General features: G+C 38.9%; 1 long non-coding RNA gene across 1 annotated transcript; it reads right to left on the minus strand.

Moving 5' to 3' along the window:
* Window positions 1-2,384: 2,384 nt before the first annotated feature.
* Window positions 2,385-14,296, minus strand: LOC138356505 (uncharacterized). The gene is made up of 2 exons (XR_011224487.1): window positions 14,219-14,296; window positions 2,385-2,692 (listed from the first exon to the last, which is right to left on the minus strand). It is a non-coding gene; the product is annotated as an uncharacterized lncRNA (long non-coding RNA).
* Window positions 14,297-16,821: the final 2,525 nt, after the last annotated feature.

Below are 16,821 nucleotides of genomic sequence, written 5' to 3' on the forward strand. Positions count from 1 at the left end.
AGGGATGGTAACATTCTGAACATGAAGATGAACATGTTGAACATGAAGATGTTCAACTGCTGGGCGAGCCCTCTCCTACTCATCTGAGGGGAGGGAGATTAGATTATGCTTGTTTGATAAATGCTGAGGGCATAGAGGAGAATTGTCTTACTGTGGATGAAATGCTAAGAGATTTTGCATTACAAATACAGCTTAAACTAGATAAAAAGCATGCCTGCCTTCAGAGGAAAAGCTTAAAGTTTAATAAGGGAGAATTAAGGGGTCTTGTTGGTCATATTAAGTCTTGGTATGATACTTATAAGCCAGTTTCGGCAGAAGCATTTTATTAAGATTTAATTAAGGAGGTAGATGTATTTAATGCAACATTGAACCGGAAAACATCTGGTATAGAAAAGCATCCCCCCATAAAAGTGTGCGGAGAAGAGAAAGGAAATTTTGAGCAAGTATTGGCAGGAGTTTGCAGAGAAAGTTAGGAGTAACAAACTTGAAGGAAATCTGGCAAGACATAAATGAAATAAGGGGTGAAAAGCATAATTTTGTTGCACATCCTGACCAGTAAGGAATTGCAAAAGGTCTCGTAAATAAATGGGCGGAAGCTGCCAAACTTAGTTCATTTAATTACCCGCTGTAACGAGAGAGTCGTTTGATTCTTGGAAAGATCTAAGAAAGGATTTTATACTTACAGCAGGTAACAGTGGTGATGTCACTTGCACAGGTATTACCAGAGAAGAACTAATAACGGCGATTAAAGTTGGGAAATCTACCGCCCCTGGGGAGGATGGAGTAACTTGTGAAATACTTAATGAACTTGCCATTATGACGAAAAGCCCGCTGTTAGACCTCTTTAATATTAGTTATAAAGAGGGCAGAATTCCCAGTAAATGAAAAAGAACTATGATCATCCTTATCCCTAAAGCCAATGGAGAGTACAGACCTGTGTTTTTAACCTCGTGTTTTGTAAAATGATGGAGAGGATCATTTTAAATAAACTTTTGTATATAATAGGTGATCAGCTGTCTAATAATTTTTCGGGTTCCTCAGAGGAAAAAGTACCTCTGACTGTATTATTAAATGTCTAGCTAATGGTAATGATTATTATACAATTTTTATTGATTTATAAGGAGCTTTTGATAAAGCCAACAAAGAGGTTATTTTATATGAATTAGCTGGTCTTGGTGTTGAAGGGAGATAATTGCGCTGGATAAGGGATTACCTTCAGGAAAGGAAGGCTCAGGTGTGGTATCAAGGTTGTATGGTTCAAGGTATCAAGGTCAAGAACTCTGCACACCTCAGGGAGGAGTGTTGAGTCTCACCCTGTTTTATGTACTAATGAATAAGATAGCATCTGAGAAATACTCAAATTGGGTAACTCCAATCATATATGCTGATGATATTTTGTTTCAGGGCAAAGATATTTCAAAGATTCAAACAGTGTTGGACAATTTCGGAAACCTGTGTCACCACATGGGACTAGTGGTTAATGAAGACAAAACTAAAGTTTGAATGTAGAAGTCGGAGGCCCATTATATTGGAAATAAACGGTAAAAATATAGAGTTAATATATATAAATATTTAGGCATATATGTTGGATATACCTATGAGAGTTTGGAAACTGAGATGAACAGACTGTTGAGTCAATGTCGGAAGAGATTACAACCTCTGAAGGCCTTGGCATGCTGTGGAAAGGAGTGGGAGTCCAAGTGCTACGAATGATGTACTTGAGTACTGTAAGATTTCTTATTGATTATGCTGCACCTGTCATTTCTTGTTGTGGTAAAGGTAGGATGGGCAAGTTGGAGAAGATACAAAATGAAGCCGTTGGGGGTCGTTGTGAGCCGCTGCTACCTTAATTTTTGCCCACACTTGTCTTGCAGACGTTTCTCTTCCAATAGAGCTAGTGAACTCTAGTCAATGTCTTTCCCTTTGTAACTCATCTGCAATGTATGTACCTTTACCTGACTAAAAAATCTAATCTAAATCTATATCTAATCTATATGCTTAGATATATGCAAATGAGAGAGTAATAGAGCGAAACCTTTAAAATACTGAACAATTTGGAGGATATTGATTCATACAATTTCTTCAAAAGGTCAGATGTAACACGAACAAGGAGCAAAGGTTTCAAGCTCAACAAGCCACAGTGTAGGAGTGACAACAAATGCTTTTTAACCCATACGATTATGATCATGGCAATAAGGTTTCTAAAACAGTAGGCATTCTTCCAAAGCCAGACACTGTACTATGTTCCTCGCCCTAACCTAGTCACTCAGTATTATTCACTCATTTATCTATGTCTTGTCTATTTATGTCTTAAAGGTTACAAGACGTACATTAGTCAATACAATTGGTGCTTAAAATGTTAAGGATCTCTTGTGAAACACGGGTATTAATCAAAAAATTTATTATGTAAAATAAATAAAAAAGGCCCAAGGGCCATGAAGTAACAAGAATGCAAGGCCGGCACAAGCTGGCGTAAGTAGAGAAGACGGAAGATTCTTCATATTAAAAGACCCTGCTTCTCCAAGATGGCAGTCACACCCTGCTTGCCCTGGACAATCACCATATGGAGAAGGACTGTTTACTGTGAAGGGAAGTCCACAAATGCAATGCCAGCATGAGTCAGTCTTGAAGGGTAAACGATGATGGCATCCTCACAGTAACACAAAAGCCGAGCAAGCCCAGTGAGGAAGACCTGTTGATGGGAAGGAGGAGAATCATTAGTCACAACAAAATCCACATAGAAACAAAGGAGAGAAAAAAAATAAAGTGGATGTCTTCTTTTTGTATAGACATAATAAATATTGTCATTTGGCTATGTATTTATATGATATATAATAGAATACAGCATAAAACAAAATAAGAGGGGTGATAGGAGAAGAAAAGATTAGTGTTCAGTGAGAATCCACAAGGTCTTCTCTGAATACTCTTTATTTTCTTCAAGGCTGTGGGTCCCTACAATTGCACCAGAGGTGGTACACACCCCTATTATTATTTAAACAGGTGAGTACACACACGGTGTTAGCAAACTTAGCCTCCAAACACACACACACACATGGTATCAGCAAGCTTAGCCTCCAAACACACACACACATGGTATCAGCAAGCTTAGCCTCCAAACACACACACACATGGTATCAGCAAGCTTAGCCTCCAAACACACACACACATGGTATCAGCAAGCTTAGCCTCCAAATACACACATGCTATCAGCAAGCTTAGCCTCTAAACACACACACACAAATGGTATCAGCAAGCTTAGCCTCCAAATACACACACACACATGGTATCAGCAAGCTTAGCCTCTAAACACACACACACATGGTATCAGCAAGCTTAGCCTCCAAACACACACACACACACACACACATGGTATCAGCAAGCTTAGCCTCCAAACACACACACACACACATGGTATCAGCAAGCTTAGCCTCCAAACACACACACACACAAATGGTATCAGCAAGCTTAGCCTCCAAACACACACACACACATGGTATCAGCAAGCTTAGCCTCCAAACACACACACACACACATATTATCAGCAAACTTAGCCTCCAAACACACACACACACATGGTATCAGCAAGCTTAGCCTCCAAACACACACACACACACATGGTATCAGCAAGCTTAGCTTCCAAACACACACACACATGGTATCAGCAAGCTTAGCCTCCAAACACACACACACAGAAAATGGGGACATTGAAACAGTTGATAAACTTGATTTCAAGAGAGAGAGGTCACTATGGGGAACTTCAATTTTTTTTAATAAGTAATAAGGCAGACTTGTTGCTAGACAGGGAAGTAAATTAAATGTATGCCAAATTTTGCAAAATATACAATGAAGGCACACAAACATTCATACCAAAACAGAGATGCAGGGCCAGAAAACAGGATTGGTTCAACAGAAATTGAGAGAGGGCCACAGACCAAAGACACAAAAATGGAATGAAAGACATTGAAAAACTACAAGCAGATGTCAACAAAGTTTTCGATTGGGCAGCAGAAAATAACATGATGTTTAACAGTGATAAATTTCAGGTATGGCAAAAATGAGGATCTGAAACATAATACAGGGTACAAAACACAATCGAATCTTCCCATAGTAGAAAAACAGCATGTCAAGGATTTGGGAATAATGATGTCCGACGATCTAATGTTTAGGGAGCATAACCAAGCAAATATTGCGTCAGCCAGAAAAATGATCGGATGGATTATGAGAACTTTCAAATCCAGGGATCCCATCACAATGGTTGTACTCTTCAAGTCACTTATGTTGTCCCGTCTCGAGTACTGCTCAGTATTCACTTTCCCCTTCAGAGCACGGTTGCACGGTTGTTCCTGCCGGAACAACCGTGGACATCTTCAGAAGAAAACTGGACTGTTTTCTAAGAGAAGTTCCGGATCAGCCGGGATGTTGTGGGTATGTGGCCCTGCGGGCCGCTCCAAGCAACAGCCTGGTGGACCAAACTCTCACAAGTCGAGCCTGGCCTCGGGCCGGGCTTGGGGAGTAGAAGAGCAGAACCCCATCAAGCAGGTATCAAAATAGAAAGAAGCCAAACCCCCAATCATACCAGCGATACAAAGATGCGAGAAACAACTATACAGCAGTAAGGGAAGAGGCAGAAAGAAATTTTTAAAAAGGGATAATGGATAAATGTAAAACAGAACTGGGCCTATTCTACAAATTCATAAACAACAAATTGCAGGTAAAGGATAATATCCAGAGGTTGAAAATAGGAAACAGATTCACAGAAAATGATAATGCAATGTGTGAAACATTAAACCAAAAGTTCCAAAGTGTGTTTATACAAAATGAAATCTTAAGAGAACCAGACACAATAAGAATTTCTGAGAACATCATAGAGCGTATAGAGGTGTCTAGAGATGAAGTGGAAAATATGCTAAAGTAGCTAAGTAAGAACAAAGCAGTTGGTCCAGATGGAGTTTCACCATGGGTTCTGAGAGAATGTGCATCTGAGCTCAGCCTTTCACTTCACCTGATCTTTCAGGCATCCCTGTGTACAGGAGTCATAGCAAACATGTGAAAAAAGGCTAACATAGTTCCAATCTACAAAAGTGGCAACAGGGAAGACCCCACCTCTCTCAGTTATAGACCTGAATCATTGACAAGTGTAACAGTGAAAGGATTGAAAACAAAAAAAAAATAATAAAAACTAAATGGGTAGAACACCTGGAGAGAAATTATATAATATCACACAGACAGTATTGTTTTCGATCTGGAAGATCCTGTGTATCGAATTCACTCAGTTTCTATGATTGAGCCACAGAGATTTTAAAGGAAAAAGGTAGTTGGGTTGACTGCATCTATCTAGACATAAAAAAGGCTTTCGACAGAGTTCCACATAAGAGGTTGTTCTGGAAACTAGAAAATTTTGGGTAGGTGACAGGTAAGCTTCTAACATGGATGAAAAATTTTCTGACTGATAGAAAAATGAGGGCAGTAATCAGAGGCAATCGGACTGGAGAAGTGTCATAAGTGGAGTACCACAGTACATGCACCAGAAATGTTCATTGTCTACATAAATGATCTACCAGTAGGAATACAGAATTATATAAACATGTTTGCTGATGATGCTAAGATAATGGGATGGATAAGAAATTTAGATGATTGTCATGCCCTTCAAGAAGACCTGGACAAAATAAGTATATGGAGCACCACTTGGCAAATGAAATTTAATGTGAATAAATGCCATGTTATGGAATGTGGAATAGAACATAGATCCCACACAACCTACAAATTATGTGAGAAATCTTTATATAATTCTGATAAAAGAAAGAGGTCTAGGGTTGATTCTAGATAGAAAACTATCACTTGAGGCCCACATAAAGAACGTTGTGTGAGGAGCCTATGCCACGCTTTCTAACTTCAGAATTTTGTTTAAATACATGGATGGCGAAATACTAAAGAAATTGTTCACGAGTTTTGTTCGGCCAAGGCTAGAATATGCAGCGGTTGTTTGGTGCCCATATCTTAAGAAGCACATCAACAAACTGGAAAAGGTGCAAAGACATGCTACTAAGTGGCTCCCAGAACTAAAGGGTAAGAGCTATGTGGAGAGGTCAGAGGCATTAAATATGCCAAAACTAGAAGACAACAAAAAGAGGTGATAAAATCACTATGTACAAAATAGTAACAGGAATTGATAAAATCGATAGGGAAGATTTCCCGAGACCTGGAACTTCAAGAACAAAAGGTCATAGATTTAAACTAACTAAACAAAGATGCCAAAGAAATATAAAAAAATTTCCTTTCGCATACAGAGTGGTACACGGTTGGAACAAGTTAAGTGAGAAGGTGGTGGCGGCCAAGACCGTCAGTAGTTTCAAAGCATTATGTGACAAAGAGTGCTGGGTAGACGGGACACCACGAGCGTAGCTCTAATCCTGTAACTACACTTAGGTAACTACATTTGGTGTCAGCAAGCTTACCGTCGAAACACACACAAACAGCCTGCCTATTATTCAAGGCCTTCTCTGAGTACTCTCTATTTTCTTCTCTGAGGCTATGGGTCCCTAATCTTGCACCAGAGGTGGTACAACTTTTAAGTTTTTAACTACTGCACTGAGCACCTGATTTTGGCAAAGACTTCTTAGTGCAATTGTCAAGGACATAGTTCTGGTATTTTTTTGTTTATAAATATTCAGGTATAGTTAATGTCAAAATGTTTCAAAACTCAACAATTTATATTTCAAAACAAAAAAAGTAATGAAAACATTACAAAACATTAAAATATAGCCTAATTAATTAATTGATAAAATAGCACAACTCTCAGAATGTCTAAAGGTGCTTTGAGCAATGAAGTAGTTAATTTTATATATATAATATTATATATATATAATAAATATATATATATATATTTATAATCCTATATATATATATATATATATATATAATCTTTTAAAATGTAAATTTTGTATAAAAAAAAATGCAAAAATAAATTGCAAGAATAATTTGAAGTTATTATACAATTTTTTTTTAATTATTTAAATATTTGTGAGACATTATTAAGAAATGTATGAAGTACAGATTCTCTAAGACCTGATATGTATCTGCTTATGTTCCACCACATTACATTCAGGGCTGAAGTTAAAACACAGCCAGTAAGGTAATGATCACTTAGGATGGACTGGGATGCTACATGTAGGTGGGGGCTAAGCTGCGTGAGGCTAGGATGCCCAGCCTGCCTTGTCTAGGCTGGGCTGGGCTAGGCAACACTAGGAAGGAGTCAACAAATCTCTGGAGTGCCTTACTTTTCCTGATATCCTTAAAAAAAGCAAGAATGATGCCATTTTATAAAGGAGGCGAGACAGCAGAAATAAACAATTAGAGAAAAATATCAAATCTACTTATACTTTCAAAAATATTTGATTTTTTTTTTTACAAACATTTCTTCCTACTTTGTAAAATTCAACATGAATACAAACACACACACACATCCCTAGGAAGCAGCCCATAGCAGCTGTCTAACTCCCAGGTACTTATTTACTGTTAGGTGAACCAGATATAGAGAATAACCACAAAATCTTGTAAAGCCACTAGTACACGCAGCATTTCAGGCAAGATATATAATATTAATATTATATATATATATATATATATATATATATATATATATATATATATATATATATATATATATATATATATATATATAACTGAAAACTCACACCCCAGAAGTGACTCGAACCCATATGCTATGCCTAAGATTACCATCAGAGTGCCAGCGGGGAAGTGGGTCAAATAGCCTCGGCTATCACTTCCTTATGTCTGGTCGTGATGGTCAAGCGGATTAAGGCGTCCCTGTACATACCAGTTGCGTTGCTCCTGGCAGTATTGGGTTCGAGTCACTTCTGGGGTGTGAGTTTTCAGTTGCATATTGTCCTGGGGACCATTCAGGCTTGTTCGCATTTGTGTTCCTCACGTGTTGCCCCAAAAATGAGGTGATTTGATAAAATGCTATGCCCAAGATTACCATCCGAGTGCCAGCGGGGAAGTGGGTCAAATAGCCTCGGCTATCACTTCCTTATGTCTGGTCGTGATGGTCAAGCGGATTAAGGCGTCCCTGTACATACCAGTTGCGTTGCTCCTGGCAGTATGGGTTCGAGTCACTTCTGGGGTGTGAGTTTTCAGTTGCATATTGTCCTGGGGACCATTCAGGCTTGTTCGCGCATATATATATATATATATATATATATATATATATATATATATATATATATATATATATATATATATATATATATATGTCGTACCTAGTAGCCAGAACGCACTTTTCAGCCTACTATGCAAGGCCCGATTTGCCTAATAAGGCAAGTTTTCATGAATTAATTGTTTTTCGACTACCTAACCTACCTAACCTAACCTAACAACTTTTTCGGCTACCTAACCTAACCTAGCCTATAAAGATAGGTTAGGTTAGGTAGGGTTGGTTAAATTTGGTCATATATCTACGTTAATTTTAACTCCAATAAAAAAAATTGACCTCATACATAATGAAATGGGTAGCTTTATCATTTCATAAGAAAAAAATTACAGAAAATATATTAATTCGGAAGAACTTGGCTTATTAGGCAAATCGGGCCTTGCATAGCAGGCTGCGAAGTGCGTTCTGGCTACTAGGTACGACATATATATATATATATATATATATATATATATATATATATATATATATATATATATATATATATATATATATATATGAATACATACATACGGGACAAAGAGCCAGAGCTCAACCACCGCAAGCACAACTAGGTGAGTACACACACACACATTATATATATATATATATATATATATATATATATATATATATATATATATATATATAATATATATATATATATATATTATATATATATATATATATATATATATATATATATATATATATATATTTATATATATATATATATATATATATATATATATATGAGTGTCAGACGATGGAGGAATGATTTTTTTTTAATTTAATTTATATAAAAAATTATTCCTTCTGAAGATGTTTTAATATATGAAAGTACTTAAGGAAATTCCTGTTTCAATTCTTCCTCTGTGGTCTGACACTGTCACATTTTTCATCAAGTGTTAATTTTTGTGATTTACACACACGTGGCATGTTTACACACACATTATTTATATTAATATATATATGTCGTACCTAATAGCCAGAACGCACTTCTCTGCCTACTATGCAAGGCCCGATTTGCCTAATAAGCCAAGTTTTCATGAATTAATTGTTTTTCGACTACCTAACTGTGAGAGTTTTTGAGAATTTGTGGAATAAATTGAAATTGGTATAAGGAATTTTAGCTCGGAAAATTTCTAAGAACTTTCTTTATTCTTTAACCTTTATTCCTGTCGTGATATTCAACTAGGTCGCCTGAGGAAGGACTTGCTTAGCTAACACACCAGTGTAGTAACCAGCTCATTCCTCACTTTGGGACCATGTATGAACAATTGACTAGGCGCGAGCAAACGCCGAGACCCCAATGAAAATTGAAATCCCCCCCACTTAGGCCGCCGACCTTCGCCAATCGCCGAAGCGAATCTAACGAGTAGGTCACGGGCTCTCACAACAATAATTTATTGTTGTGTGGTGCCGTATATTTGATCCAAAGCTCAGAAAATTAGTCTCAATGTTAGTCGAGTGTGAAGAACATTTGCATAACAATAATAATGTGTGGGGGTGTAACGAAAAGACAGTGTTAACCATAACAACTTAGTTTATTCAATAAAGCACTAACTACTACAACAAAACAAAAGAAATGTCAATGACGTTACTCGAAATCCTTCCTGTGACACTATCAATGACAGCTAGACACCAGCCCCTCGGACTGCATAATGAACTAACTCGAACATAAGCGTGACCACAGAGGAATCAACATGAAACAAGAACTAACAGATCTATAATCACAATTACAACAAATGACACAGTAGGTTCTGAAACACGTCTCCAGTAACCTCCTAACTGTTCTACGCCTCAGTGCAGTCTACACCTGCAACAGCGGTTGCAATGCAATCAAATCAGTAGTCTTTCAATGACAACAATAACTAATGGGTTCACTGGCAACTCCAGCACCCTTCCACAAATTAATCCTTACGTTAACACTCCGTCCCACGGACGATCAACAATCAATAACAATTGATTTACGTTAATAACACAATAACATTTACGTTAATAACAAGGTAACATTTACGTTAAATTAACAACTCTTACAACTGTCACTAGTAACGCGGAAATCAAACAACACTCTACCCGTCGAGCATTCAGTGAGAAAATCCCATTAATCCCTGTACTTCCAGACAGCTGATTAATCTCTTTACTAGTTACGTTAATTTACGTTAATCGGTTACTAATCACTCAGCGATGGTAAACTCTGATTTACAATGTCCAAAGTGCTAAGAGAACGGTAATCACTCGTGATTACCTTTAGAGTAATTAATTACTATCCTCAAGATCAATAATTAAACAATTAAAATACGCAACCTTTCACACTGGCTCAGCAATTTACATTAAGGTACGAATTCCGTCTGAGCCTTCCATACTCAGACCAATTCAGGCGACTAATAACAGTAATTAGCCCCACGTTTACGTTATTCTAAAATGACGTTACTCCTCTCACGAGTCAATCAAATGCCGGTACTTCCGGGCAGATAACGACGTTACGTTAATGGAACAATGTAGCCTTCGTGTGAGTCGATCAAACAAGGATCGAGATTAATTACTTTGACTTCCTGAAACACGTAAATTACCCGGCCTACTGACCGTTAATTACGACAGACAATACTCTAATTCTTATCTGGCTGATGGCTAGGCTCCTCGAGACTACCGTAGCTGCTTACAGGAAAGTAAATTAACCCAAACGTATCCTACGTTACTCAAATTGTCAAAGAACAAATTCTCTTAAAGCAATGGGCGTTCCCTTGGTTACGTTATATTAATTGCCTCGCAATCACCTCACTGAATACTGGACTTCGATGTCCTACCAGATAACCAGGAGAATATATTTGTACCCAAGTACTCGTCTACAGCCGAGTTCACCCACGACAATGACAAATCACACTAACAAATCACAGTGATTTACGTTACAATCCGGTTGCAATGACAATACTGCAGAATCTAGTAAAATAACCTACAGGACATGAACCCTCTAGAACACTGCCCCACAATGGTTTTACTGAACTGCAATCACATACGGTGATTGCTCAACACTAGCAACAATCACCATCAAATAACAACCCCCTTTGCAATAACACCCACGGCAAGTACTCTAATTTCCAAATATTAGGATACTGCACACACTTACTTACTGCTGCAAATGACCCCTAGAACATAGGTCACTATATTACAATCACCACACAGTAAATAACACATTAACACTGGGCACCGTGACACTACGATTATATATATATATAATTATAATTATTGCTGACACATGTAGCCTACAGCTATCAAACGTTATTGGGAACACTAAGGAGAATCTCACACTCCTTAAATCACATGGGTGAGTGATTTATCGGTCACGCATGCCGATAAACACTCGAGAGTTACGTTACTCGACAGAGCGGGGGCGGTCTCTCTAGACGGCCTCGTCACTCACCAAACCTCACCAAAATTACGTTAATTAATACTGCAACCACAATATATATATTTATATAAATCACACTTGTCACGGCCCTGGGAACGCTACAAGAAATTTAAGCCACACTGTGGCACACTCCACAATAATCATTGCCAGGAATCACTGGCGTTACACATACCTGAGCGCTCAGTGTTGGAATTCCACACCTGCAAGACCACACATGGAAATGATATCACTCCGTCCCACGGACGATCAAAAATGATTACCACAATGAAATAAAAGAATTTATTACATGGACATCCTCTCCGTCCTTAGCTAATCTATGTATATTCTGTGTTCCCGTGTGTACCCACACACACACACACACACACTGTACGTCTGTGTACACCAGAAGTCCTCTGGACTGACAAGATGACAACACAGGTGATTAATCTCCTCGCCCACAATTCACTCCACCTGAACAGGTGCTGCGTGACAATGTGACGGAACACTTGACCTCGAATTCAAGCTTTAGAGACTACTAATCACCGAAATACACACATAGGTACTTACTCATTCACACTGCCGGCTTTACACACCATTCCCATACATCAGGCACCCCGCTATAGGTGGCTGGCTCGCTTCGGGTGGCGTAGGCGGCGGTAGTTCCTGACCGTAGTACAAACACGGGAAATTGCCTTAACACTGACACGAATTTCCCCGTTCCCATCGACTGCTACAGAGCACTAGCAAGTCTAATCATCAATGGTATGGGATCTACGAGTCTGTTGCTGCTCGTATGCACATTCCCCCACGATCCCAGATCACTGTACCTCTACCCCCTGCATACAATAATGTCTTAAACCCCTCCAAGCGACGACTTCGGCCGGATTCTGTGACGACCGATGTCGTAGGTGAAGCAGGAAGCATCAGCAGTTGTAGTCCAGCCACCACGACGCCCTATACATCAATTTGGCCGAATTGAGTACAGGAACGTCTTGACAAGGTGGCGGCTGAGTTCAGAATGATGCTACACAACGGCTATTCCCGCGTCCTTCTCGAAATAACCAATGAGAGGAAGGCATACAGCGGCCTACCCCTCTCATCCAATCAGCGACGGTGTAGCATAGCCCCTAGGGCAGCTCCAAGATGGCCGACCAACATGGCGGCTCAAGATGTTTACTAAGATGGCGGCTGTCTCCATGACAACCACTCAAGTGGCCGGCGAGCGTGGGACCCCACATGTTTCACCCCACGCCTGCGGCCTAGGCGTTCGCGCGCAAAGTTGTCTGGCTCCATGCCATACAATGAGATGATGCTATCAGCTCTAGCACTGTCCACAGACATGCCACCCCGGCCAGGGTAACATTTATGGACTGCTGATGACTGGGGCTCTCACATGAGCCCAAACACTAGATGTTTCGGTTGCTGGTACAAAACTTAAGTCCGCCCACTTAACAAGTGCACTTAACAAGTGTACTGGCTCCCACAGGCATAAGAGCACTATTGTAAGTGAGCTGGTGAACCACCTCCTCACACTAACCTACCTAACCAAACGTAACCTAACTTTTTTCAGCTACCTAACCTAACCTAACCTAAAAAGATAGGTTAGGTTAGGTAGGGTTGGTTAGGTTTGGTCATATATGTACGTTAATTTTAACTCCAATAAAAAAATATTGACCTCATACATAATGAAATGGGTAGCTTTATCATCTCATAAGAAAAAAAATTGAGAAAATATAATAATTCAGGAAAACTTGGCTTATTAGGCAAATCAGGCCTTGCATAGTAGGCCGAGAAGTGCGTTCTGGCTACTAGGTACGACATATATATATATATATATATATATATATATATATATATATATATATATATATATATATATATATATATGGAACCCTCAACCCTATAAGTGGAGGGTTCCTACAAACTCAACCAGAGGTGGTACCTTCTATATATTAATAAAAAGGCAAGGCTATGCTAAATCTAGGCAGGGCTTGGCTTGGCTAAGCTGGTCAGGGCTTGGCTAGGGTAGGAAGGACTGGTCATGTTTAAAAGCAAGGCAGGGTTAGGCTAGGCAAGACTAGGTAAGGGTATACTGGGATAGGCTTGGCTACGGTAGGCTAGGAAGAGGTAAACTAGGATAAGCAAGGCTGTGCAAGCACTATGCACAGCTAGAATGAACTATGCTAAGATGGTTTAAGCTGGGCTAGGTTAGGATAAGCTGAATTATGCAGGGCCCCGATTGACCAGTGGAGTCTAATAGTCTAACCTTCTAGCTAGTTTGCTGACCTAAGAGTGCAAATGCCTAGCCCCTAACCTGAGATATATACAAGAGTTGTTACATTCTTGTACAGCCACTAGTACGAGTAGCGTTTCGGGCAGGTCCCTGGAATACGATCCCCGCCGCGAAGAATCGTTTTTTCATCCAAGTACACATTTTACTGTTGCGTTAAACAGAGGCTACAGTTTAGGATTTGCGCCCAGTAAATCTTCCCCGGCCAGGATACGAACCCATGACATAGCGCTCGCGGAACGCCAGGCGATTGTCCTACCACTACACCACCTGCTGCAATATTATTATAAAAGAAATATTACTTATTATAATCGTAAATACTAAATACCTGTTGTGTTGATTTAGGGGCGACGACGATCGTGGGATCGGATGCGAGCCACAGGTGGCCTACACCATACTTTCTAAGGCGTCCCTCTCATAACAAAAACAAATCCGTGCATTCATACACAAACAGAGATCCCGTGGTTATGCGAATACTTGCAATTCTTTTACTTAAAATAATAACAATTAGATTAATAATAATTAACATAATTTTTACTCAAGATTCATAAAAATCATTAATACTATTTTAAAAGAAGATTTATAAGACATCTAAAAACAGATATACAGACTTTGTGTGATATTTATTTCAACATTATATATTAATAGAATGTTGTAACTATTATTTTTAAATATTAGGTAGTTTCCAGCTACGTATATCGCATATAAACGTTGCAAAAAGATTTTAGGATGAATTAACACATTACACATTTATGGAGTAATTAACAACAAAACAATCTTTATTTTCATTGCAGAACATATATCAGAGCATACTAGTGACTCATACATTTAAAATAGTGTGATTTTTAAACAATTCGGTTGTAAACCCGCAGAACGGCCTACCCGCCAAAGACGTAACATAAGAAATGGTATATAATTCATTATTTTAAATTACATATATAATCATTAATAATTTTCGGCAGCTATCGAGGTTCTCCATAGGTAAATTCCTGTACTCTAACAAGATGCTACTTGCTGTTTAGCTGTTTAAATTCTTGGAAAATTGTAATGACCAGCGACATAAAATATAAAAATGAAATAATAGCAGGTAACTGTAGGTGAACGAAAAATTAAATTCCAAATTGATTAGATGTTTTTCTAAATATAAAGATCGACCTGAAGGAATTTTGTGAATTATGGACTAATTAAACAAAAAAATAGGTAATTTTACTTGAAGAACAGATACCAGAGAATAGTTAGTGAGTACATTTATATTGTATAATGGGAGAAAGCCCCTGGTAGCCGCGAATTAAAATAACCACCTACATTAATTGATAACTAGGAAATAGTATCTGGAAACTTTATCTGAACGAAAACACAATACCAATTTGTTTAGATGTTTTTCTTAATATAAAGATCAACAGTAAGGAATCTTATTCATTATGGACAAATTAACAAAAATAAACGATAATTTTCATTGAGGACCATATATTAGAGCATACTTAGTCACTTATATATTAAAAGTATTGTGTATTTTGAACCATTGGGGTTGTAAACAAACAGAACGGCCTACCCGAAAAGTCGTAACATAAAATGTTGCTTATGTTTGCTAATTTATTATTTGATAAATGATTATTATTAATTTACGACAACTATAGAGGTTTCCCATTAGTTAAATTACTGTAGTCTGACTAAATGCTACTACAAAACCTATATAAATCCTGGGAAAGTCACAATGACCAGCGACATTAAAGCATAGAGGGTTAAATAGTAACAGGCAACTGTCGGCGAACGAAAAATTCATTTCCAAATTTATTAGATGTTTTCCTAAATATAAAGATCGATAGGCTGGAATTTTCTGGATTATGGCCTAATTAAGGCAAAAATATATATATTTTTACTTGAAGAACAAATATCAGAGCATAGTCAGTGAGTTATAGAATAATAAGAGTGTGGTATTTCATTGTATAACAAGAGATAGTCCATGGAAGCGAAAATAGACGTAGTTTTACACAAAATAACGTCCAAAAACAGCCGTAGAGTCAAACGGCAAATGTTGACGTTCTTTTTAAGAGGACAGGTTGGTCTCACAGGGTACAGTGTGTGTGTGTGTGTCTCACAGGGTACAGTGTGTGTGTGTGTGTGTCTCACAGGGTACAGTATGTGTGTGTGTGTGTGTCTCACAGGGTACAGTGTGTGTGTGTGTGTGTCTCACTGGGTACAGTGTGTGTGTGTGTGTGTCTCACTGGGTACAGTGTGTGTGTGTGTGTGTCTCACAGGGTACAGTATGTGTGTGTGTGTGTCTCACAGGGTACAGTGTGTGTGTGTGTGTGTGTGTCTCACAGGGTACAGTGTGTGTGTGTGTGTGTCTCACAGGGTACAGTGTGTGTGTGTCTCACAGGGTACAGTGCGTGTGTCTCACAGTGTACAGTGTGTGTGTGTGTGTGTCTCACAGGGAACAGTGTGTGTGTGTGTGTCTCACAGGGTACAGTGTGTGTGTGTCTCACAGGGTACAGTGTGTGTGAGTGTGTGTGTGTGTGTGTGTGTGTGTCTCACAGGGTACAGTGTGTGTGTGTGTGTGTCTCACAGGGTACAGTGTGTGTGTGTGTGTGTCTCACAGGGTACAGTGTGTGTGTGTGTGTGTCTCACAGGGTACAGTGTGTGTGTGTGTGTCTCACAGGGTACAGTGTGTGTGTGTGTGTGTCTCACTGGGTACAGTGTGTGTGTGTGTGTGTGTGTCTCACAGGGTACAGTGTGTGTGTGTGCGTGTGTCTCACAGGGTACAGTGTGTGTGTGTGTGTGTGTGTGTGTGAGTCTCATAGGGTACAGTGTGTGTGTGTGTGTGTGTGTGTCTCACAGGGTACAGTATGTGTGTGTGTGTGTGTGTCTCACAGGGTACAGTGTGTGTGTGTGTGTGTGTGTGTGTGTCACAGGGTACAGTGTGTGTGTGTG

The sequence above is a fragment of the Procambarus clarkii genome, chromosome 72 (genome assembly GCF_040958095.1).
Source record: "Procambarus clarkii isolate CNS0578487 chromosome 72, FALCON_Pclarkii_2.0, whole genome shotgun sequence".
NCBI classification, from domain to species: Eukaryota; Metazoa; Arthropoda; class Malacostraca; order Decapoda; family Cambaridae; genus Procambarus; species Procambarus clarkii.